Consider the following 24,848-nt stretch of genomic DNA (forward strand, 5'->3'; position numbering starts at 1 on the left):
AGGCTGCACAGATGTCAGCTTTTTCAGAGGGAATCCCTAAAATACTCACGATCACCATTTATCCAAGACAAATAAAAAGAACTGATTTGCTACATGCAGCAAGTTGTGGTCAAGCAAAGAGAACAATTGTGTTTTGTATAAGTGATTTCACTGACCTTTGAAAAGTGAAAAGTGTCTGGCATCTCATTAATTCATGAGGCTCATCCCTTCAGCCTCAAGGCTGATGGCCTGGTCAGCTGCGGGTGTCCACACTGAAGCAAACTCATTGATAGCAAAGTCAATGTCACAACCAGAGATGAGGAAAGCAGCACTGAATCATCACCACGCACCACGGAGCTGCAAACCGACCACTGTGGGGACTCAGCCCTTATTTGCAGCAACCCCCGATAAGGAAGGCAGAAGCTCAGACCTCCAAAATCATACCGTGTCTGTAAATGAGCATTTGCCACCTAACAACAGTTTCCTGGTTCTCGGATTGACTAAATCCAAGGGTGGCAAAGAAGCACTTTGCCTGGCCTGGAGAAACGACTGGCTGAAGTGCTGTGCAACACTCATCATTCACAGGACAGGGCCTCCTGGAAGTGCGATGTGTCAGCCATGTTCCAAAAACCAGTCCCTTGCTTCGTGACATGCCCTAAGCAACCCACGCCGAGCTCTGTCACCGACCAGCAGCCTAGGACCCCAGGTTGGCGCTCCCCCTCAGCATGTCTTGCTCCTGCTTGCAAACCACATGTCCCTTTACAGCCACGCTCGCTTGGACTCTCTATCAGGACCCATGAAGGAAACCTTTGCAATACAAATAAAACGAGAGGCTGAAAAGCCAGACGGCCCCTACACCTTAGTCAGGGTTTGGCCCAGAATATATATAGAGGCAGCACCCCAGAAGCTGGGGCTAAGAGAGGACGGGAGGGAGCCTCCCAGGAAGTCCTCGGGCTCCTGCCTGCTGCCTTTTCCCTCTACCTTTCTAGGTTTTGGGCCGAGTGACCCCCTATAATAAAAGACAGAACAGAAATTCAAAAACATTGTTCAAAAATAGAAAAAAACAAGCCCCAAGTGGAGTCCTTCTTGGTGGGCCACACTCAGAATTAATAACTACTGCAGGGCCTCCCTGGTGGCGCGGTGGTTAAAGACACAGCGCTATCAAGCTACCGCCAGCCACTGCAGCACGAGTTTGATCCCTCGCCGGCCAGGGAGCTACACACATGGCGCAGCAGACAGTGGATCTGCCTGATCTGTTCCCCACTTTCTCTTGAATCCTCTCACCCCCACACCTCTGGCCCGTACCCCGGTTCTTGTACGCATAAATAAATAAATCTTTAATAAAAACCCATTGGGCAGCTTCGCTCTCACCCAAGTGTAACCCAAAGCCAACCAGTGCTAACTAGCAGCAGTGACGAATCTGCATGCTAAGGCCTCCCTGCCGCCCCTGGGGGACCGTGGCTTTATCTGAAATCTTCTCTTTTGCTCATAACTTCGCCCCCCACTTCTGTCTATAAATACCCTCCTTTTTGTAAGCCCCTAGCAGTATCTAGACTGGATGCTGCCTGATTGATGAATTCTCTCATGAAGTCTATTAAATCCCTAAATTGGTGAATTTTGTTTTTTAACAACATGTCTACCTCTTGTATCCATGGCGGAGGCCCAGGGAAATGAGTGACTTCTCAAAATAGCCCAGGCCACCACCTTAAATATTTTTCTCAGCTAAAGACAAAAGAAAATGTTGGGGGCAGGGGCGTGTCTGTGGAAGGCTAGCGAGCCTCAGCCTGGCAGGGCCTGGTTGTTATGCAGATTTAGGCTCCAGCTTTCTCCATTGTGAAGAGTTTCTAGCGATTAAATCCTCCACCTTTCCCTGTACAGAGAGGGAGACTCCCTTACAGATGGAGATTTCCCTTATACATGTAAATGCCCGTTACAAAGGAAAACTTCTACACTGTTGGGTTTTGAGAGCTTCCCTGCGTAAGCTGTTTGTTAAAAATAACCGGCTCTACAAATCCTTCTGCCAAAGAGGCAAATCTTGGGGTGCTTTCCTTCCCTGCCCCCTGCACTCACAGGCTCAGGGAGCTGCATATCCCTGGGGTGAGGAAAGGCTTCTCCCATTGGGAAGTCTGCTGTGCTGGACAGGGCAGTTACCCCTGCCCTAAGACTCGGCCTCAGAGGCCCAAAGCGTGCCAGGCACAGCAGAGGGGAGCGCCAGAGCGCTCGGCCGAGGTTGGGGGCTGGCAGAGCAGGAAGCGGAATCTGACTTCTCTTCTTTAGGAATCTGAGAACCCAAACAGAACGAACGCCATTCCCCGGGAGCAGGGCCACAGACCGAGCCGAGACTAGGGACATTCTGCAGCTCTTGCCCTGGTCACGCAGCCGGGAGGTGGGTGCCCGAAGCACTGCCCCCGAAGATGTGGGTTCACTGCTCCATCCAGGGGTGTGACCTTGCGATGCTCAGCTCCAAACTGGGTCTCACCCTGGACTTCCCTGAATAAGGCGAGGTCTGGGGAGTCACACCCTTGTTCTTCAGCAGGAGCGAGAGGCCCCCAATGACTCAGCTTCTCACCCAAAGAAGTAACTGGATGACTGGTTCTGATGAGCAGTGAGCAGAGGTGGGCACTGAACACTGGGCACAGAGAGCAGTGAGCAGAGGTCAGCCCTTCCACCTCCCTCCACCGCAGTCCCCTCCCCAGGAACTACCCAGCTCTGTGCCTGTTCACTTGGCACTTGCAGGGCCCTCCCAGGACTCTGGCTGCCCCCAGGGGATTGGATGGCAGTGGTACCCACCCCCAGCAGAGAAGGGCCATCCTAGATGCCCCTGACGGCAGCCTGGCAGCACCCCACCCTTCTGTTTCCTCTGGCCTTATGTTTCTCCTGTGACTGAGGCAGGCTCTGGACTAGCTGAACGTGGGTTCAAATCCCAGCCCCTCCTGGCTGTGTGACGGGGGTGAAGGAACCAACCTCCATGAGGCTTAGTTCTCTCAGCAAAGCGGGCATAATACCCGGTGCCGAGCTGGGTGGCTCAGAGGCTCCGGAGGAAGGCAGGGAAGGATAGTGATGCCCTCTGGGCGGGGTGTGTGGCGCCTGAGTTGGACTGTTGGACGGGAACCTGTGTGCACTGGTGTCCCGGTGGGGGTCTCTTTCGTTGAATGTGGAAGGAGGAAGCTGTGAGGACAAGAGTTGTAGGGGGTGCTGGGCAGGGAGTGCGTGCACTTTTGCCACCTTGACCTTGTCAGAGCCTGGCTTCTTGACCTTCAAGGCCCACCTCTTTTGGGATTTTGCCTTTTCAAGTGCTCACCGAGGCCCTGCTCTGTACTGGGGACCTGGTGATAAGTGGAAGAGACTAAACTACCGTTATGGCACTTCTCTGTGCGGGGTTCCTGGGCTGTGGCCACCACACGCCATGCTGGTATTTGGGGGACTCCCTGCCAGCTGGAAAGCCCTTCAGGTCAGCAGCTGTGCCCTCCCCTGGTCTCCAGCACGTTCTCAGCCCAGGTGTGTGTGAGGAGTGACGCTCCTGCCCCGCCTTTTCAGGAGCTTGTCGTCTCAGCCCCCAAACACCTGTTCTTGGCTCCGAACTGGACAACACACCACCCCCCGGAGGCAAGTGAGTGGGGAAGGTGGGGAGCACCAAGTGTAGAGGCCACAGTAGGCCCCGGTTGGTGGGGGGGACTCCGAGGTGGGGGAGGGAGGCAAGCCATAAACTTTCACAAACCACAAGCTGTTCTTGTCCTCCTCCGACTCACAGATTTTCAAGTCGGGTTTCCTATTTTCTGTAGGGGTGTTTCTCCCACAGTTTGACGTAGTCCTTTCCAGAGGGCACTGCATCCCATCCCCGGCTTGAATGAGCACGGCCCCGAGTGAAACGCCCCACTGCTTACACCACCTCCTTCTGCACCTGGCCCAGCTTCGCCCTGGGGAGGCCTAGCAGCAGCAGGTTGCCAACAGGAGGAAGGTCTCAGGGAGGAGCTGCAGGAGCGGCCTCCATAGCCCTTCCCTACCCTGAGAGACAGCCCTGGAGCTGCCTCCCAGATCACAAGCAATTTTCCGTGTCCAAGGCTACACCTACAAGAAAGCCTGAAAGTTCAAACCAGGAAAAACAGAAGGAACACACCTCTCGTCCTTCGCAATCCTTTCTCCTGGCAAGGCCCGGCTCTGACTCAGGCCTGCGCCTTTGAACAGGTGCGGTGAGTTTCCCCGGGTCCGTGAGCCGCCTGCAGCTTGCGGCCTCGTGACCAGCAGCAAGGCCAGAGGGAGGCCGCGAGAAACACATGGGCTCGGTGGAGGGGAAGCCAATGGACGTCGGCCCCAGCCCCGCGTGCGTCCTCAAGCCCTCTTCTGTGTGTCTCTACATGTTTCGACTCCATGTGTCTCCTTCCATGGGCCCCAGGTCCCCGGTCCAAGTCCAAAGACCAGAGCGAGTGCGCCTGCGCCCCTCTTCTGCGCGTGTCTCTGCTCCCCGTGGCTCCCCCAGGTCTTCTCCAAAGCCTCCTCATCTTGCTGCTCAGCTCCACCCTCCATTACGTGGGGCAGGGAACGTGGGACCTCTGGCCATCACGGAGCTCACTCTCGGCTCCTCTCTGTGACGTGGTGAATAAAAAGGCTTTGAAGGCTTGACTGACAAATGCTAAGTGGGGGAACAGCATTCCAAGTCAAAGGAACAGCATACCCAAAGCTTTATTGATTTCTAGTTGTGAAAATGGTGCACTAGGTCATTTGGAACGCTCTTTTCAATGAAAACAAGTAGAAAAGCTGAGTAAAAAGGGTAAATCTATGGGGCCTCCCCTGGTGGCGCAGCGGTTGAGCGCCGGGCTGCGAGGCTGCTTAAACCAATAAAAATGATCTCTTTAAAATCTAAAATGAAAACACACCCAGGAATGTCCGTGGGAAGGCGGGAAGCACGCACGTCTGCGCGCCGTCTGTAAAGAGAGGGAGGGGCCCATCCACATCAGCCTCGGTGGGTCGACGAGGACCGCGCGATCCCTGGGGCGGAGGCTCCCAAACGCTTGTCTGGGGATCCCGGAGGGTTCCAAGACCTTTTCCAAGGATCTGAAAGATGAAAACTGCTTTCACAACACGGAGATGTGGGCCCCCTCCCGCCCACGCCCCGCCTCACAAGTGGACAGTGCCATTTCCCAGGGGCTGTGCGGCGGGTGACGGCTCACCCGACGGAAGGCAGCAGCGCGGATGAGAACCCGGCCCCTTTCGGAGCGCGGACATTCAAGAGTCTCACAAAAAGGAAAACAATACCTTTCTTCTCATTACATTTTTTGCTTAGAAAGTAGTTCCTTTTCAAAAAACAAACGTTCTCTGTGTTGGCATGTAATGCTGTAATAGTCAGATTTCTCCAGAAACAGAACTAACAGGGTATTCATCTGTTTTATATGTATATCTGCTTTATGTGTGTACATATACACGTGTACACAAATACAGCTGCACCTGTCAATGTATTGATCGATCGATCTATCCATCTGTCTGTCTATTTGATATGATCTACAGGGTGAGTCGCAAGCTGCCGACCAAGGCGTAGTTCAAGTCCAAGCTTGAAAAACGAGGGAGAACCAGTGATGTGTCCTGGTCTGAAGGCCAGAAGGCTCAAAGTGACAAAGACGGGGCATAAGCTGGAAGAAAATATTTGCAAATCATTTATTTGATAAAGAATTTGTATCTTAAAAATATAAAGAAGTCCTACAACTGCTTCTTCTCTCTTGCCTGCTTGTTTTTTAAAGATGTATTTATTTCCACATACAAGAACTGGGGTACAGGCCAGAGGCGTGGTGGGTGAGAGGACCCAGCAGAGACAGAATGGGGAGCAGAAAAGGCAGACAGACTGAAATACAGTGCTGAGGGGAGCAGCGGGAAGCCAGTAGAAGTCTGCTGTGCCATGTGTGTTCTCCCTGGCCGGGGATCGAACTCGTGCTGCAGAGGCTGCGGACAGCGTCATAGGTTGCGTCTCAACCCCCTGCACCACCAGGGAGGCCCTCTTGCCTACTTTTTGATAGTTTTTTTTTATTATTCCATTCTCTCTCCTCCACCCTTGTCAGTTGTGATTCTGTCTTTAGATTAGCGGTTCCAAGGAGGGAAAAGCTGCATCTGGTGCCACGGTGGTCGGTCTCACTCCTAGAGGCAGAACCTGGCCCCCATGATTGTGTGGCCCTGTCCCGCCATGTGATTGCGATGGAGGAGAGAAGCGACGAGGAGTGGGGGAGAAAAGCATGGACCCCTAAGAGATGCCCCAAGGCCTCCAGCCCAAGAGCACTGTGCTTGCTCGGTGCTAGGGCATCGATTGCTTCTGCTAAAGTGTCCACCTTCTGTTCCCTCCCGCCTTCCTCTCTGACTGTCACTTCTGACAGGTGTCAGCCTGCGCCGTCCCCACCTGACTGAAAGCCCCCAGGATGCAGCGGTGCATGCAGCCAGCCCCAGTTGGGGTCGAGCCTCGGGGCTGACTCTCCGCTAGACCCCAGGACTCTGTTGGCCCCAGGTAACCTCTGTTCCAATGAGCATGTGGAGATTTGCCGCCAGAGCGAGAAAAGCAAAAACAAAAAACAAATACGCTTCTAGCTGTGTCCGATGGACGCGTGGCCCGGGAAGGCTTAGCAACAACACGCGCTGGCAGTGAGGGGCCCAGCAGTTTTCTGCCGGGCACAGCTGCCTGCAGGGCAACCACAGCTAGGAGACCTGAGGTGCTAGGGGCTGGGGACAGGGAGGGAATACGATGACTGAGGGGCAACACGGGCAGTCACCTGATACTCCATGAGGAGTTTAAAGCCAAGCTCAGCTGTAGCTCTGGTGCAGCTCCCCGGGCAAGCTTTCCTTACCACCTGTGCCCCCACGCTCACATACACAAGCCCCCAGGTGCTTGTCCTTTACCCCCCAGGGGTGCCCAGGTCACGACATGGATCAACCAGCTGTGCTGGATGCCTTGCCTAGGCTTCCTTTTGCCAGAACCCTTTGCCCTCTGGTCTTGAAATGTCCATTCCCAGCACCTGTGCCCCATTTTCCTTCCCAAAAGGCCCGGGACATGGTGTCAGCCTTTGTGTCCCTGCTCCACAGCGGGACAGTCATAAATGCCGCCTCGATCATGGCCCTGTTGCCACACATGTATCCCCCCCACTGCTGGGTCACCCCCCAACGTAAGCCCTGCTCCCCAGCTCTTGGCTAACTGCATGGATTCCGTGCTGCCCGCTCTTGGCGTCTCTGGGCAGGTGGCTGGCACAGCCTGTCCCCCCTCCCAGGGCTGCCTCCGTGCTCGCCTTCTGGAGGACTGCCCTGCGCAGGTTCCCAGGCCCGGCCTCCACTGCTGCTGGGCCCACCGGGAGGGGCCTGCTCCTGCTCACAGGTGAGCTCACAGGTGAGCTCCTGCACAGGGTGCGATGAGGGTCCTCCCCAGACATGTTGAGGTCCTAGCCCCTGGCCCCCTGGGAACGTGACCTTATTTGGACATGGGCCCTTTACAGAGGCCGTCAAGTTGAGAGAAGGTTGTGAGGCTGGGCCCGCTCCCTCGTGACCGTGTCCTTGCAAAGAGGGGAGATACAGGCCCAGACAAGGAGGACTCTCTGAAGACCCGGGGAGAAACCACCTATGTGCAGAGCACTCAAGGCTGCTGGAAGCAGGAAGGGGTCTGGGATAGATTCCGTCACCCCCAGAAGGAGCCAGCACTGCCAGCACCTTGATCTCAGACTCTGAGCCACCAAGTAGAGCCTAACAGGCCCCCTGGTATGTACAGTCATGGTGAGCTGCCTGGAGGAGGTGGGCAGGGACTGCCCACCCCACCCTGCTATCCCTGTCCTGTCATCCTGCCCGCGCCAATACTTTCAAGGGCCCTGCCCGCCTCTCCGGGACATCCATCTGGCTCTTCCCAGTGCCCTTCTGATGCTCATAAAGGCCACACACGCCTCCCCCCACTTCCAACTCTTCAACGGCTCCTCGCTGCTGCAAGGACACCCCTGCTCCCACTGCGTTCTCTGGAGAGGGGGGATGCTACACCTACCAGCCTCTAAGCCGGGTCACCACCAAGGCTGCCAGGGTAGCACTGGGCAGAGAGCTTGTGGCATTGCTAACGGGACCTGGCTTCTCAGGATTCTCCTCCAGCTACACGTTTCTAGAAAGTGCTCATCGTGCTTGGCACTATCTAAGGAAGTGAATGGATATGAGTGTGCACGTGTTTGGGGGTACATGTGTGTCCATTGTTCGTGTGTGTCTGGGTATGTGAGCATAACTCTGTGTGGGTAATTGAACATGCGCACACACCTGCACACACATGTATCCGTGTGTTGTCTGTGTGCCTGCTTCTAGACGTGTAGGTACAGGAGTGTAAACGTGTGTGTCATGCCTGTAGGCATGTGTATGGATGTGTGAACAGAGTGAACATCTGAGTATGTGTGACAGTTTACTTACACAGGTGTGCAACTGTGTGTGTGTGTTTAGGTGTGTATGTTTGGGGCTGTGGGAGCACAGGGTTGTGTCTGTATGTGGGTGTGTCTGACAGGGTGCTGTTGTGCGGGGGTGAGCATCTGTGCCGTGTAGACTTTTGTCCATGTGGACGTGGGGAGGAGGTTCGAGAACGTGGGTGTGTGCATGTGTGGGTGTGAGCCTACATCCGGGTATATCTGTGCAGGTTTGTTTGGGTGTGTGAAGGTGTGTGTATTTCAGTGCATGCGTGTGTTGGGTGTGCAGTTGAGTGTGTAGGGGTGTGTTCATATCTGAATGCTTCTGCACAGTGTGTGTGTGTGTGTGTGTGTGTGTTGGGCGTGCAGATGGGAACGTGGACGTGCATTTGCACCCAGGAGCGTCTGCACAGGCGGGGAAGTGTGGAGTGGGCGCAGGGAAGGGTGCGCTGGGGGTGCCCCTCTTTCTCTTTCCTGGCCTTTCTCACGTGCAGGTGGGAGCAGCCCCAGTCCACGCCATTCCCAGGAGTTGGTTTGCAGCAGGCGGCGGGCGAGTGGGGGTCGCCCCCTCCCCCGGGACTGAGGTGCTGGCACCTGCAGCTGCGCTGGCCGCCTCTGTCTCTGTGGCCGCTGTTCCTGGCCGCGCTCTCCAGCAGCAGCTGTCTTCTGGGGTGCCCAAGCTGCGCGCACAAGGAGAGGCCTCCTGGGACCAGGGTTGTGAAGACTCACTCCAGAGTCTGCCTCGAAGGCGCTGCCGGTCAAGGCAGGCGCCGTTCCTTTCTGGACACCCTGGCCCCCTCCTCGCTTGGTCTGGTCTGTGCGGGGCCCCCATGCTGGGGTCACCCCATCAGGACAATGACGGCTCCTCAGCCATCGACTTCCGTACCTAAGCATGGCAGATGAAGCCGAGCAAAGCAACACCGAATTTAATAACGCCGGGAACCGGGAGAGCTCTCCAACCCAAATCAATCCTCGATGTGTTTTTAATTAAGTTATAGCCCTTGTGATTAAAGAGTGTGAATTTCATTACTGTGACCATTTATCAAAGAGCTGAACCTTTCCAATAGGCAGGCCTTTTTATTTTCATCAACACCAAGTGCCCTGCTTGCATCCCGACTGAGTCATCAGGGAGAATTGTCTCCCTCCCAAGCCGCCCCCCGCTCGGTAATGACAAACCCCCTGCCCACCCCCGCGCTGCCCGCGAATAGGCCAAGGCAGGTGAGTGTGAAACCTGGTTTGGTTCGAGTGTCCCCCCGCCCTCCAGCCCGGCTGTCCTGCTGCCCGGGCCCAGATGCCAGGATGCGTTGCGGCGAGCCTGAGGCCCTGGCCCCTGGGGCCGGCTCACCGCTCACGCTTCCCCGGGAGGGGGACTCCCCGGGGACTCGGTTGTGAATGTCAGCTCCCTCAGCACTGGGGGCAGGTCCGGAGCTCCCTCAGCACTGGGGGCAGGTCCGGAGCTCCCTCAGCACTGGGGGCAGGCCGCTTCAGTGCTGGAGAGGGCAGCAGGAGGCGGGACACACACTGGAGTCCACTACAGACACATGATGTGGGGGGCTGTCATTTGCATTTCCCTGATGACTCCTTTGGCCTTTTGTGTAGACCCTGGTGAAGTGATTACTTGGGTCCTTTGCCAAAGTTTCCATTAGGATGTCTGTCTTGTTCTTATAGATTAGTAGGAATTCTTTATAGGTTCTACATAGTTCTTTGGATATACATCTTGGACATGTATCTCAAAGAACCAGCTGTAACATATACTGCATAAAGAAACCCTAAAAATCACTGTGAAAAAGACAGGCTTTTCAATAGAAAATTTTGACAAGGAGCCTGAATATACATTTATTTATACATCTATATCTAATGTCCAGCTCGATCTCTCTGTATACCAAATATCTTCTTCCCTCTCTGAGGTTGGCCTCTTTCCACTCAATGTTTGTTTGTTAAACAAAAGTTACCAATTTTATTTTTTAAAGATTTATTTATTTTTATGCATACAAGAACTGGGGTGTAGGCCAGAGGTACAGAGGGTGAGAGGATTCACCAGAGACAGAGGAACAGAACAGGCAGATCTACTGAAATACACTGCTGAGGGGAGCAGCGGGGGTAGACAGGAGAGGTCTGCTGTGTCATGTGGGTCAGCTCCCTGGCCTGGGATCGAACTCAGGCGGCAGTGGCTATGGACAGCTTCACCAGGGAGACTCCTGAAAGTTATTGATTTTAATGTCATGTAATTAATTTTTTATATGGTTATTGCACTTAATGTCCCATGGAAGCTATCTTTACCTACACTGAGGTTGAAGATATTCTACATTCCTCTAAAATATTTTTTACCTTTTATATTCTGCCTAGAGTTGGTTTGGGTATATGGTGTGAGGGAGGAGTCACAATGTATTTTTTCTATATGATGTTCATTCAGCCCATAGCAATTTGTTGAATAGACAGTTTTTTCATAGCCATGTAATGATGTATGGGTGTGTTTCTGGACTCTTTTTTTGGCTACCTTTTCAAACTGTCTTTTGAGTATCCTTGCACAAATATCACCCAGTCTTAGATACATCATGCGGTAATGGGGATTGAGTCAAATCAATGCATTAATGTGGAAAAATTTGATAGATGTTTACAGTAGTCTTCTAACCCATTACTGGCTCATCCCACCTTTTATTTACATCTTCTTCATTTCTCCCAATGTTTTCTTATTATCAGTGAAGAAGTTTTGTGTACCTTTCACTGGATTTATTGGTAGGTGTTTGATGTTTTTTGGTAGGATTATAAATGGTATTTTATTTTATTTTATTTTCTATTTATTCATTGCAGATAAAAAAATGTAGCTGGTTTTTATGTATTGACTTTGCATCCTGCTACTTTAAGGATTCTAGTAGTTTGTAGATTTGATGGGATTTGTTTTATGTCCAATCATGTACTCTGTGAATAATAAACTTGTTTACTCTTTTGTAATCATCCTTTCCCACCAGCTTTGCTTATATAACTGAGCTAGATTGGACCAATGGTGTAAGTGATGATTATGGCAACTTTTTCTCATTCCCAATCTATGGATAAAGATTTTAATATTGCACTGCATACTGTGATGGTTGCTGTAGTTTTCAGTTACTTCTTTTTATCAGATTACAAAGTTGCCTCTGTTCCTTCTTGGCTGTGAGATTTTTTTAATGGAGAATGGCTGTAGAATGTTGCCAAATTTATGTCTGCATCAATTTAAATCATTGTATGATTTCTCCCTTTTTCTCTGTTAATTTTATTAATCACGTTGATTGATTTTTTTAATATTAAACCACCTTCACATGCCTGTAATAAACCTCGATTGGATGTTGAATTAGATTGTGTTTCCCCAGAAACAGATACTAGGTCAAGAATTACAGTACAAGTAAGTTATTTAGAAGATGACTTCTGAAAACCCCAGAAGGAATGTGAATATGACCAGCTCTTCCTCTCCCTCTGTGTGTATGTGTATGTGTGTGTGTGTGTGTGTGTAGTTGGGCAAGAAATATACATAAATGTGGATGCACGGGCATATATACAAATGGAATTTGAATGGAGCCGGGGCTATATGCATATATTTATGTGTGTATAGAAATCTATCTATCTATCTATCTATCTATCTATCTATCTATCTATCTATCTATCTATAGATATATTGGCTTTGCATTTACAAATATTGGCTAATATGTTGTTAAAGATTTGTGTTAAAGATTTGTTCATGGGAGAAATTGATTTATGTTGTTCCTTTCTTGTAATATTCTTGTCAGGTTTTGCAATCAAGGTTATGGTGAACTAATACAAAAGGAAATGCTCCCTCTTTTTCTACTCTCTGCAAGAGCTTATGCCAAGTTAGTGTCATTTCTTCATTAAATGTTTGGAAGTATTTGCAAGTGAATCCATTTGGGTCTGCGGGTTCTTTGGGATAGTTTTTCATGAATATTCAATCTCTCTAATATCCAGTGGGCTACTCAAATTTTCTGTTTTTTCTTCTGTCAGCTTTGGAAGTTGTATCGATTTTGTTTTTTACTGTAAGAAAAAGAAACTTCCAAGCACAAGAGAACATCTAACTTGGTATGTCATCTGAGATAAAGGACACTTGCAGAGATGTAGCCAGTTTCCCTGCCTGTTCCAGGCATGCAAAAGGTCAAGTTTATTTGTGATAGGAATGGAGTTGTCAAGTCAAGACCACAAGGTGATCTGGAGGCAAATGCTAATGCATTGACTCTAAAGTATTTCCATGTTATCAACAGACCTCCGTGACTATGTATATTGGAAATAAATGATTGGCATTCACAAATGTGCCTTGGAGCACATATGGATAGCACAGCACCAAGGACGTCAGTTGTAGAAGGCCAATGTGACAAATCCATAGAAATAATGATTCCCGGTTAATAGCCAATGGTACGTGTAGATTTTATCAGCTCCCCCCCTCCTCCAGAGTCTGCTCTTATTTATGCCTCTGCCAATGCTTCCCTGCAATGCCAAGTGCTCCCCAAGTCACCACCAAATCACAGGGTTTGATGAATCCGTTGCCAGAAATTCATTGCTAACACTACTAACACCAACCATTAGTAGTTCCCAAGTCATAATCCCTCCCAGCTCAGCTTTTGGGAACAATTCATAAAGAAGGTGAGTGTGAATTCTGCAGCTCAGACAGTGGGATGTCTTGAATAAGGTGAGGGCACTGGTGCAATCAAAATCAAATGGGGTTTGTTTGGCACTCCTGCAGAACACAGAGTGGCACTTTTTAACCATCGGTGCACACAGGTTACAGTGGTAGCATGGAAACTGACGAAAGAACAATGTAGGTGCAGGTGTCTAATAAATGTCCATGCCTGGGATGCAGGATGCAGGACCAGGAGGGAAGAAGTAACTGAAATACCTTCTGGATAGAGCAGGGGAGAGGCATCAGCCTTTGCAAGAGTCGACAGAATTTAATGATAAAACCTTGGTCAATTTCAATCTTTTGTATTGGCCCAGGAAGGGTCTTTCGCTGACCAGAGTCCCCAGCGCCACGGTCAGTCTTTGGCCTGAGCAGAGAGGATGGCTGCTGCCCAGGGCTTGCAAGCTCAGCTCCTGGTTCTGCTGGGCCACTGCCTTGTCTCCTCTCTCCATCACTGTCATTCTTCAAGGTGGTAGGTGGATGGAGACCTTGAACTCACTAGGGGTGCAAGGATTGGGTAGCTGGGAGAAGTTGGGCACTTTTGGTTCATTTCATTTCCTTTACCCCAGAACCAAGTCCCTGAAGCTTTAGATGAACATACTCTGGAGGTAGCAACTTGGGCACGCAGGAGAGTTGGAGTGAAGTCCCATTTTTACCGTTAAGTGGCTGCATGGCCCTAGGAGCTGTCCTGCCCTGCATGGTGTCCCTGAGTGTCTGATGGTCTGCCTCCAGCTTTTCTAGAGCTTTCCACTCTTAGCAATTATGAGGGACCCCAAAAAGCTCTTGGTTGTGCAAGGTATCCCGATTGATATTTTCAATTTTAGGAATTTAAACTGAGAAAACTTTTAAAATGTTTACTTACTAATCCATTTAAGAATAACACTCATAAGCCCATTACACATGGACATAAATAACTATATTTTCCCAAACAAAAATTATCAGTGACAAGAATGACATCGTTTTACATTTTTTGCAAATCTATTCAGTGTCAGGCTTAATAGAAGACAGCTGGATTCTTGTATCTGCTTCGGTCTGTTGTGATATCACATGCTGTGTTGTCTTTAGAAATATTCACTGTGCAATTGTGAGGTAGAGCGGGAAAGGCAGACACATCTTGGTGTCACTAGGAAAAGAGTTTTCATCTCCTGGGCCCCAGAATGGGTCTCGGGGACACTCAGGTGCCCTTGGGCCACACTGTGCCAACCGCCCCTGGAATAACCGGGACTGCCCTCCCCTGGAGCAAGTGACAGCAGAGCGCATGCCCAGCCCCCACTCCAGGTCTCGTCCTGGACCAGCTGAACCCCCTCCAACGCAGTGATGCTTGAGATTTTGGGGGAGGGGGCGGCTTCCCCATGCCCAAATCCTGAGAGAAGTGAGTTCTTTTATTTCCAGAATCCTTCTCTGCATCAGAGCGAGGCCACACAGATGACCATGTCCACTTACTAACTCGGGATCTGGAATCGGTGCCAAGTTCATAAAGACACAAAAACCCGATAGACATGAGCGAGCAAATAGGCAGAAGGTGTGTTCAGTTTCTCAGTAGAGAAGCGGGGTGCCCGAGGGAAGCTGGTGCACCGAGTGGAGTGGGTCTTCTCACCAGCAGCTGCTCGGGGCGGAGGCAGTGACAGTCACAGGCGTCCTCGGCCTGGGCGGCACTTCCCTGTGCGGGACCGCAGCCCCAGGAGGCTGAGGTTTGGACAGGAGGGAGTCGCTGTCAGGTCTGTATGGGCGTGTCCAGGGTGGGTTAATTCCCCTGCCTCTGTGCCCCCATCTATAAAACGGAGAGGGTCACAGCCTTGTTCTTTTGCTGGCCCAGAGGCACCTCGGCAGTGGAGCGGGTCAGAGAAGGCTGTGGAAATGCTGGTGGACCCTGAAGATGTCAAGACCCCTCCGGAAGAGGCCGCAGAGCAGGACTGAAAGCTACAGTCTCTGGCCATCTTAGGCACTGATGGCCAAGTTCCCCCAACCCAGTCCTCTCTGCTCCCAGTGAATCCTATCTCCGCTCTGGCATGATGGGCGCTGGGGCAGGGGCTTTCTGTTCTCAGCTTCTTACAAGCTTAGCTGAAGCTCCCACCCCCAGCCCCTGCTAAGGTGGTATCTCTGCCAAGCCCCGGAGCCAGCTCTGGCCAAGTGGCCAGGCGGTTTTGCATCTCCATAGAAGCTTTTGCTGTCCCAACCTCCTATCAGTTGCTGGACAAACTGTGACCTGTCCCCAGGTAGGCTGGCCAGCCGAGGCTGACAATAGGTCCTGATCCCCAAAATGACCGTGGACAGCACCTGGCAGAGGGCCAGGATGTTGCCAATGTCAAGGGGCACTCAAGCCTTGTTGCTGTGGCTGCTGGAGGGATCATATGGTATCTTATAGAGGACGCAAAGGAGGGTTCCAGAAGCAGCAAAGGGTAAACAAGTACAGACTTCTTTAACTGCTCTCTAGAGAATAACGCCCCAGGGCCATGAGCTCTGTGCCAAGCCCTGTGCTGAGGGCTTTATAGCCGGGATCCTGTTGGTACATGGATCTCACTGGAACTGTTACGGAGCAGCCCCGACATAAAACGGGTTGCCTGGCTGTGGGTCCTCACCCGCGCGCTTAAAAGGGACTTATGAATACTCCACTACAGCCACACACACAAATTACACTAATACCAAAACCGAACAAGGACAACACAAAAAAAGAAAACTACAGGCCAATCTCGCTCATGAACACTGATGCAAAAATCCTCAATAAAATTTTAGCTATCAGAATCCAACAATGTATCCTTTTCCCCCTAACAGAACCACGACAGGGCAGCATGGGAAGGGAAATGCAGGCTAGTTGCTTGTTTCAGTCAGAAGGGTCACCCCCCACCCAAGGTCTTGCCACCCTCCACGGTCTGTCAGCTTAGGGACAAGCCAACTTGGAGAAAGAGTACTTACCTGGAGGGGCCTGGAGTTTAACTCAGGGTGGGCCCCGAAGGGAGCCGCCCTCCGTGAGGGCCTCTCTCAGGAAGACCTCATCGACTTGTCTCTTGCTGATGGAGCCGCCAGAGCTTACTGTGCATATCTTTGTCTGCTGTGCCTTCTCTGGTAACCCCCTAACTGGCCTTCCCTCTCTTCCCCCATCCCCTCGTCTTAGCGCAGCCGTGTAGCTGGTGTCCGAAGCCTTGTGTGTGGGTCACTCTCAGGCCAGGTCTTTCGCAGGAGGTAGACATGTGATTGTTAAGCTGCTTTCCTCCTCTTATCAATCTGTGTGATGGTTGTTTATCTGCCAGCCTAGAAGAACCCAGAGGGATGTGGGGTGGTGCTGGCACAGGCTCACAAAATGCCAAGAGCTGGTGGTGGGGGTGGACCGCTTTAGCACAGCCATTGTCCCAGCTATGGACACCAAGATCCTTAGGCGCCAACGCCCAAATTACAAAGCTTAAGATCCAAGCAGGTATCAGACTGCTGTAGGGAGTGTCTAGAGCACAGGCCCAAGGGCAAAGATACGGAGATGGAGCCCAACAGACCCCCAAGGGTAAAGATATGGAGATCGAGCCCATTGTGAAATCTCCTTCCCTTTCAGATTCTGCAGTTACCCAAATCAGCAGCAACCAAGGCTCACAAGGAGTGCGCCCCTCCCACAGAGAAGAAGATTGTATCAGTGCAGTCTCTGCACAGGCTTGGGGCAGCACTCCCTGTGCCCACCTGTGCCCATGCAGGTCCTTCTTTTCACCAACTCTCTCCCTCCGCTGGGCAGCAGCTTCCTGCCTGCCTGTGACCTGTAGCTGCCGGGACTTCTCACTGACCTCCCTCAGCAGAGGCCGCTCCCCTCAAGTCCCCCCACCGCCTGCAACCACGCAGGCCTCTCTCAGCAACCGGTCCCTTTTGGGGCAGCCCTTCCTGCCTGCTGTGTCCATGCACGTGTCTTTTACTCTTCCATCCCTTTCCCTAATAAGCCTGCCCTTTAAATATAACGACCATCTCTGTCTCGTGGAGAAACTCGCCTGGGAAACTCGCCACGTGTCACTGAAAGGGGAGCTCTGGGGACACCTTTCCCGGAGTGTACCCAAGGACCCTGCACTCCGAGCCCACAGACTCCAAAAAACGACAACATAACCTAGGTGGCCTCCGTGCTGCTCCAGACTCCTGCGACAGGAAGCAGGTACAATCGGGAAGGGGGTGGAGGTGAGCAGTGCCCTTCCCTGGAGAGAGAAGAGCCTGGGCAGCTCTCAGGGGCTCTTCCCTCCTTTGTGGCCAAACAGCAGTAGGCAGATCAGGTTGAGGCACCAGCGAGAAGGACAGAGCTCTGCATTCTTCCTCCCTGAGGTACCTCCCTGTGGTCGCAGTGGGCGGCACGGGAAAATGCAATGGTTGACAGACGTGTGGTGTTTTGTAATGTGAAAATTAAAATCCCCAGGAAATGCTGGCATTCTTTCTCCTCTCTCCTTCCCCACCCCCTTGCTTTGAGCCCCATCCCCTCCCCCACCCAACACCTCCTGCTCTTCCTCTTCTCCTGTTGTTTTTTTTTTCCCCTGGCTCATTTCAATTTCCACAAACTTCCTAGCTCTGAGAACGACTCTCTGCCTGAGGCTTGGACTTCAGACCCTTTAAAAGCCACTTTGAATCCTTAAGGTCTCAACAAATTCCTCCTCTGTTTGAGCAACTGTGGGGGCTTCTAGCTGTCAGCGTCACCAAGTTTTGTGGGGACTGCTCACGCTCCCAGGAAATCCCAGTGCCTTTGTGAGCTCCAGAGTCTGGGCAAGTTCGAAAAATTTAGTTTTATTTTGAAAACTATTTCTATGGGCACTTCTAAGTAATTTCCTGAAGTTTCTACTATATTCCAGACTTCGGTCCAGTTAAGTTCTGTGAAACTCAAACTTTTCTTTCTAGGTTTCTACTACTCTGTAAGTGTGACAATGTGGAGAAGTTTCCTTCCTTTAAGCATAGATCAGATTGAAAGCTCCATGGAGCCTGCCCAGCTGCTTCCTGCAACACCTCAGCGCGCAGCGCGCGTGCTCCCACCGCGTCAGACGGACTAAGGTGAATTTAGTGCCCTTTCTGGGGCACAGAGGCTGCCCCTCTGAAATACCACCTGTAAAATGGTACCATTGTTATAGGGCAGCCCCGAATAACATCCTTTTCCCCCTAACACCATTTCTGAAGTATTTTCGCAAGCATGTTTGATTTCCGCCTCGTCATCATTCTGGGCATTACCAGGGCAATGTCCCTATCCCCACTTTCAGGCCAAGGGCACCCCCAGGGTCACCCAGTGAGGCCCTGGAGTGGAGCTCCTGGGATGGTGAAATTGAAAGTGGTGAAGTTTGGAGATTACTGTGCCAACCCTGCCTTGTTCTAGAAATGTGGACACTAAAGGCCCCCAAAAGGGCACAGGCTCCTCAGATTGCGGGATGCCCGGGCCACGTGCGTGCTTGTAGGAGGACCGTTTGTGTCTTCTGAGAGACAAGAAACCTCAGGGCAGGGAGGCTGGGCAGAAGTCAGTCCGGAAGCGCCGACTTGAGCCCGCAGAGCTGCCACAGAGATGCTGCTGGCAAGTCACTGTTTTGTAAATTGAATCTTTAACCCCCTGGGGTTCCATCTATGGCAGCCCCGTGAGAACTGCTTTTAAGAAGCTAAGGGTCTTCTTGTCATGCAAATCACCACCCCCTAATTGGCCTGGTTTGTAACTTCTGTGCCTTCCTCACTTAAGGGGGCCAGGTCCCTCTGTCACCATCTTGCGTTTTCATTTTGTTTCCCTTAAAGCAGGGAAGGTGCCAAGGTTAACCGGGACCTCAGGAATGTCTTGGCCACTGGCTGCCTCCAGGCCGGAGAAGACCCACCAGGCCCGGGCAGACCCGTTCCCGCCCTGGCCTGCCCCGCCTCTTGGAGGTTGGTGCCGAGCAGTTAGTTAACGGGAAGCGGGGAGTGCAGGTGGCACCTGTACCACCTGGAGCCCTCTCTGAAGAGAGTGCCCGCATCCTCCAAGGCTGGCAAGGAATACCAATCGCATGGTTACTGAGCCCCCACTGGAGCCCGCGAGAGGAAATTAACAGGCATGCACACGCCTGGAATAAAGGGCCCTCTTCTTGCAGATAATCACCCAAATTGGTCACTAGGATGCCCCCTCCCCCTTTGGCGAAAGACATAGTCTTTCTCTTATTCTGTTCCCTCAGTGCATTCTGGGAAATGTCAGGGGCCAAGCTGTGCACGGGTGTCCCTCCCCCCCCCCCCCCCCGCCGCTCCCAGCACAAGGGGCAATGTTTGTCCTGACGCAGGGAAGGAGCTTCTCACACAGGCCTCTCAGGTGGGAGCCTGGCAGGCATAGCCGCAAAGCCTCTGGCAGGCCCCTTGGCGGCTACAGACACCCCCTCCCCCTCTGCGTGGGCTCCACAGCCCAGTCAGGCCCCCCACTGCCATTTCACCTGGACGAAGTGCCAGAGTGACTGAGGTGGTAGTCAGGGCCTGCGCTCGGGCTGGCCTGTGTCTCCTGTCCCGACACAGAGCAATGGGGGAGCCTCTTTGCACCCCTTTGCTGAAGTCTGGATGGCCCCTGGGGAGGAGCAGCAGAGACCTGGGGCTGCCCCACTGGACAGCAGCAAACGCTGGCCAGGCCCACAGAAGGTGTCCTCTGACATCTTGGCCCTGTCCCCTGTTGCAGAGATGAGAACTTAGCCTCCTGTGGGGACACACTGAGGGTAATGGGAAATCATAATCATCACACTGTAGCGGATTGAATGGTGGCACCTAAAAGATGTCCACCCAGAAGCTAGGAATGAGACCTTACTTGAAGCAAGGTCTTTGCAGATGTCATGTAGTAAGGGTCTCGATGCTCAGGATCCTCCAGGTGGGTCTCACATCCCACAGCGGTATTCTTGTGACAGGAGGCTGGCCGCACACGGCGAGGTGATGAGAAGGTGGAGGCAGATACGTGGCCACAAGCCAAGGAACACCTGGGGCCACGAGAAGCTGGAAGAGGCAGCTCTTGGAGCTCAGAGCGAGTGTGGCCATGCTGACACCCTGATTTCAGATTTTGGGTGCCTGTCTGTGAGAGAACACACACACACACACAATTCTGCATAAATGAGTACATTTCTATTTTAAGTTACCGATTGGTGGTAATTTGCTAATGGGGGTCACAGCAACAACACCAAGGAGAGGGAGAAGGACGCCGGGGAGAACAAGGAGGGGCAAGGGAGGAGAGTAAACCACTAGCGGTAAAGCTAATTCTTACTCAGGTCCTACCCAGAGGCCAGGCAGCCTCTGTACTGGGTGCCAGGGACCCTGGACCCATCCCAGGGAACCACCACTGTGGCCCCTGGCACCCGGAGCCCTGGCAGGGGGACCTCGGGTCTGCCTGGCTGTTGGGGTGGGGGGAGTGACAGGGGTTAGAGGTCACTTGCAGGTCCCTGTCTGCAGATGAACTTTCTGAGAGGGTTTAAGCCACAACGATGCCCCCAGGGCTCTGAGGGAGGTGGCCCTGGAGTTGGCCCCCAGGGATGGCACATGACCAGCCATCGCCACGATCAGACTGCATGACCAGAGAACTTTCCACCAAGAAGTGGAGTCTGAGGCACACTCGGTGCTGGGGAATGCAGTTCTGGGGTTGCCTTCCCCAAGCACATTTTTTTCTCTTCTGGGATGCAAATGGGCCAGAAACCTGAGCACCCCCCAGCCCTTCCATTCTCTTCTCCAAACAAAGCCTGCGTATTCATCCTAAATATTTCCCACCTCGCCGGGCCATCACTGGGGGCGGGGCCCTGGCGCCCCTCAGGAGGGGGTGCGCCTGCTCCTGTTCCTTGGGGCCCCTTTGCATACAAGCGTTTCTCCTGCTGGGACAGCAAAGCGGCCCTGGGACAGAGTTGCAAGAAGCGCTTGCAGTGAGGACAGGACCCGAGTTGGGAGCTGGGTGGGGGTGGGGCGGGGAGGAATTGTCACCTGCGACTGTGACTGGCAGGTGAAGCGGAGCGGCTGGCTTCCCCGCGGGCCTGAGGACGTTCAGAGCCCTGCCTGGTCTCACACGTGAGTGCTGCGATGGTTGGCACTGCGCGCGGGGGCATCTTGCCCTTCCTGCTGCTGTATTTCTTCCTGGAAAACTATTATCAAATCATCTCATCTTATCAACCACCCCATCTTAATACTGTGGACACAGGACTTGGGTTTGAAAGTCCTTTGGCTCTCTCTGGCCCGAGGGCACCCCTTGCAGTGGGTGACTGTCCTCAGCTTGCGGTGGCCAGACACTGCCACCCCAAACTAGTTCAAAAAAATCTTATGAAATCCTTGCAGCAAAAATTACTTTCTTATTGCAAGTCTAGAATTCTCTAGTCCCTAGGCCTTCACTTTGTGTTTATAATATGATGTTGACAGGGGCATTTTTAGGAGCTCAGCTCCACATTGGAGCCCAACATGGGGGTAGGGGCATCAGTATGAATTACCTCCCCCTAATTCATCTCCTGCTAATTATGCTTATTCACATGGCCGGCTCCTTGGAAGACCAAGAGGGCGAGCTCCTGGAGGGCAGGGAATTCTGCCTGTCTCTCCTGGAGCCAGCGGCACATAGTAGGCTGGCTCCCAGCAGGCGCTGCACAAAGGTCTTTAATGGAGTGAGTGAAGAAAATGAAGTCCCTGGACGCACACTCCGAGAGCTCACCACAGTAAAAGGCAGAGCTGGGTCACAAACTCAGGGCTGATGTTTCCCAGGGAGCAGTTGTGGGCACCTGGAACAGACTGCAGGGTGCTGTCTAGTGGGGACTGGGCATGGCAGCTGGCCGCGGGCGTGGTGCTCGCTTCCCCTGCAGCCAGAGTTGCCGAAAGGAGGAGCTCATCTTCGCTCAAGGCAGGAAGCAAAGAGCAAGGGATCTTGGGGGCACCTGACAGACACCCGCCTGGGGCAGGGTAGCCTGACTTCCGCGTCTGTGCCCAGGGCTCTGGCGAGGTGGCAGAGGGGGTGGCCTGGCGGGAGCCGGGACCTCTGGCAGCGCCTGCTGCGCCGCATGCATGTCCTGCACAGTCCCGGCTGCGCTTTCCTCGGCCTGTGGCGTTGGCGTTCCTCGGCCCGCAGATAACGAGAGCATCGCAGCGCGAGGAGCCTGGGAGACGCTGTGATTCTGGAGCCGAGGTGAAACTGGCATATGAGGACACCCCCAGCTCGGGGATCCCACCACTTGCCACAGCCTGCTTTGAGGCCTTGCTGGCAAAGCGCAGTTGCTCTCGACCCATGGCCACTCTTAGCCGGAGGCCACTGGGCAGGCAGCGGGGGCAGTGTGTGTGTGTGGGGGGGGGGGACTTGCAGGCATCCCGCCTGCTACACCACCAGTTGTGGCCAGTCAGAGGCCAGCCAGGGAAGAAGTCTTGTCAGGAGGCTGCATCCCCAAAGCAGGTTTATAATCTCTGCTGGGAGGGACAGTCGAACAGACCTGCTCGAGAAACCAGGCTTGCTCGTGTGAACCAGGCTTGCCCACCCTCTTTGGAGGCAGCTGAGGCTCTGCCTCAGGCTGCAGTTTGCTGGTCAGTTACTCTTGCAGGTAGCGGAGGCATGTGGGGAGCTGCCCTGGGCCAGCGGGCTGGCGAAAGAGAAAAGGCTTAGACAACTCACTTTAAATAATCTGGCAAGTGAATCTCCTTTCTTTATTCACCAGCGATATTTGCACCTAAATGGCCTCTTTGTTTCTGGGGATTTGGGTCCACAGCCAAGGCAGGGCCTGGGGAGGACGGGGCTGAGTCTCAGGAAGGGGAGAGGGTGCCAGATTGAGATATGGCTGCAAAGTCTAGAGGTGGTGGGACCTGGACGTGGCTGCTCAGCCGCCACCCTTGGCCAGCAGCGCCCTCCCCCCGCCCCTGAGGTACCTCGAGGGGCTTTAAGCTTAAGACTGAGCTTTCTTGAGCCACAGGGGCCACCAGCCAAGGATCTGGCTTCCTCCCTGAGCTGAGCGGCCCGGGCAGTTGGCAGGAGGCTCGGCTAAAGAGAGGAGAGGCTGGGAAGGCGGGCATGGGTCTGCGACCCGGGGCTTGGACTGGTGCTGCCTGGCCGCTGGGCCTTCACCCGGTCGTGGTGGGGCACAGGGGCCCGATCAGGTAAACGCTTTCTGAAAGGAAGGCTGAAGAAGAAAGGTGCGCCCCCCACCCCGCCCCCACCCCCACCCCGCCCCGGCACCCGACTAACTGAGCTTCTCTCTGAGGCTGTTCACATTCTCGCGGGGCGGGGGGAGGGCGAGCGCTTCTCACAGACCTCTGCTTGGAATTTCACCCTATTTTTTGTTTCACAGACTTTGGTTCTCATCCTGTGTTTGCTGATGTGTCTGAGGAAAAAAAATAAGGGAAAAATAAAGGGGGAGTTTCTATACAAAGTGGCTACATTTTCATTCAGTTTGTTTTATGAGCTTGAAAGCTTTAAATATAAAGTGTCCAGATTACATGGATTAATTAGATGTTTTACGTTAAAAAAAAAAAAAACAAGAAAATAAGTTGCAGAGTATAATATGAAACTCAGCAGGCTTTGATTTTTCTGCCGCGGAGCTATTCAAAAAATAATCATTAAGACGTGAACAGTAAACTGATTCTACGCATACATCAGGGCTAGCAAAGGCAAATGTTTGCCTTTAGATTAGGAGCTCCAGAGCTTTAGCCATTGACTATGGGCTCATGATGCTAATTGAGCTAAATCAGCACCACTGGCGCCAGGCGCGATGGGCCTGGAGGGTGTGGGGCAGCCAGGGGTAGGGGGCCCTGGGGGGCTTCCTGCCCCTCATAGCACCCTCGCCCACGTGGACGGAGGAGTCGGAGCGCCTGTGCCCTGTGAATGTGGCAAACAACACCATTAGAGTTGTCAGACTCCCTGGACCCCCCGCCGGGAACTGAGCTGTGCCAGGTGGGGTCCCATTAGCAAGGCCGGAGGCCTCTTGGGCGGGGCGCCAGGCCCGGGTCCTTTTCTCCAGTAGCTTCTCAGATCGCTGCGAGCAAGAATTCAGTTGTGTCTCCATGTGTCCTTAAACTGTCTCCCACTGGTAACCGGCAGAGACCCGGAGGCAGGGCTCCTAAAACCACAAGCCTCCGGGTGGATTGTTGACACGCTTATTGATAAGGCCCCGAATATCATAGCAGACTAAATACAAGGACGTCTGACATGCCCATGCTGGCAGTGGAAACTTTTTGCTATTCAGAAGTTTCTCCGTTTGCTTCAAAAAAACTGGGTTCAGACATAGGACCTAGGCCCTGAGCCTGAGCGGAGCTGGAGGCCAGAGTCTGGTCTCCCCCACTGCCGCCAGCCCGCCTGACCCTGCTGTGGCCTCAGTGCCACCTGTCAGTTGCTTTGGGGGGAAGCTGTGGCAGGACCAGGGAGACAGCCATCTACCCCCAGGGAGACAGCCATCTACCCCATCTCCAGGGGCCTCCTGCTCAGAGGTAGGATGCAGAGCCCCCCTCCCCATGGATGCTTCCCAGGGTGGGGTCAAGGGTAGAGGGTACGTCTAGGTCCCATACCAGCGCCTGGCCCCAGCAGCCCAGGACCTCTGCACCTTCTGCAGCTGCTGGCAGTGGGGGCGGGGCGAGGTGGGGCCTCCATCTCCCAGGTGTGAAATCCTTTGGCAATTTTCCCACCACATGTTTCATGGGCCTTTCCTGTCCTTCGCTAATATTGATCCTCACAAGTGACAGCCCCAATTAACACCTGAGAACACAGACCTGGCCAGTGCGGGGCGGGGGGGGGGGGGGGGGTGGTGGGGGGGGTGGTGCATAGGAGAGATGGGGGTGGGGGCGGGCACAGCACCCGGCAGTGCCCACCTTCCCTAGCAGGTCCCAGCTCTCAGGAGCTCTGTGCTGCTCCCCCGCTGGCTGTCGTCTTGGTGAAGTCTATGACTACTGATTATTTTTTA

At 53.1% G+C, this 24,848-nt stretch overlaps 1 long non-coding RNA gene across 1 annotated transcript; it reads right to left on the reverse strand.

Moving 5' to 3' along the window:
- Nucleotides 1–13,931: 13,931 nt before the first annotated feature.
- LOC129145850 (uncharacterized) lies at nt 13,932–21,947 on the reverse strand. The gene is made up of 3 exons (XR_008551953.1): nt 20,917–21,947; nt 19,766–20,023; nt 13,932–16,275 (listed from the first exon to the last, which is right to left on the reverse strand). It is a non-coding gene; the product is annotated as an uncharacterized LOC129145850 (long non-coding RNA).
- Nucleotides 21,948–24,848: the final 2,901 nt, after the last annotated feature.

This window comes from Talpa occidentalis, unplaced genomic scaffold, assembly GCF_014898055.3.
Source record: "Talpa occidentalis isolate TD23 unplaced genomic scaffold, MPIMG_talOcc4v2.1 talOcc4.15, whole genome shotgun sequence".
Lineage (NCBI taxonomy): Eukaryota > Metazoa > Chordata > Mammalia > Eulipotyphla > Talpidae > Talpa > Talpa occidentalis.